Genomic DNA, 1,112 nt, shown 5'->3' with positions numbered 1-1,112 from the left:
TGTAGATGGGGGGTGGGGGGAGGAGGGAGGGATGGAGGGGAAAGAGAGAGAGAAACATTGGGGGGACAAGTGGACTCTGGCTCAGTCTCATCCTAGGGCAACAGAAATCAAAATTGTGACCAGAGTGGGTATCAGTTCTATGTGATTGTAGCTGGAAGACTGTTTTGTCCTGATACAGGTAACACAGGATCCCACCCCATTGCCCTGGTGGAACAGTGCTGGTTACAGGACTTATAGGCCTAAACCCAACTTTACTTTTTGATGGCTGCAGTTCACTTTATCTACATGCGTGGCATTTTGGAACACTTATGTGGATTTTAGAAAGTTCTCTCGGAAAGTGTATGACTCAAAGTTTTATTTCACTAGATTACTGGTTGAGGTGCATGATCAGGAAGTGGTAGACCTAGGTTTTACATGTTTCACCAAGCCACAGTGGGTTTGAACCTGAATCTCTTGTTTTCCTGCAAAGTATCACAAACCAGACATGGCCCCAAACAGCTGGACTAAGTAGCCAAGAAAAGAAGATAAGTGTGGCCAGAAGGAAAGCCAGCCAGAGGAAATGTGGCTGAGATGGACAGTGCATCCTGGAAGGGAGAGGCCCTGGTTTCAGGGCTAAGCTCCTACCATCTTGGTATTTTGTGTTTAATATCTATTAGATAACTTGGCTTAATGGCACTGGATAGCTTCTGCCCAAGTGGAGTTGGATTTGGGCCCTGGTATTGAGACAGGAGGCTTAACTGTATTTGCAGACTGGTCTCAAAATGGAATATGGCTGCCTGGAAAAAACTGTGTGCATCTAACAATGTGTAGAGTAGATGAGCATGGAAAGCATTCTGTCCAAATTCTCAGGTGACACCAAACTATGGGGCAAAGCGAATGCACTGATGGGAAGAAATCAAATCCAGTCAGACCTGGACAGGTTAGAGAAGTGGGCAGAGAACAATAGGATGCAATTCAACAATGACAAGTGCAAGGTGCTGCACCTAGGGAGAAGGAATCATCAGCACACCTATAGACTTGGGAATGACCTCCTCAGCAGCACAGTGGCAGAAAGAGATCTCAAAGTTGTTGTTGACTCCAAGATGAATATGAGTTGTCAATGTGGCGAAGTG

Source organism: Gavialis gangeticus, unplaced genomic scaffold (genome assembly GCF_001723915.1).
Source record: "Gavialis gangeticus isolate Ggan-Ray unplaced genomic scaffold, GavGan_comp1, whole genome shotgun sequence".
In the NCBI taxonomy this organism is placed as follows: domain Eukaryota; kingdom Metazoa; phylum Chordata; order Crocodylia; family Gavialidae; genus Gavialis; species Gavialis gangeticus.
This window is presented reverse-complemented; position numbering follows the sequence as displayed.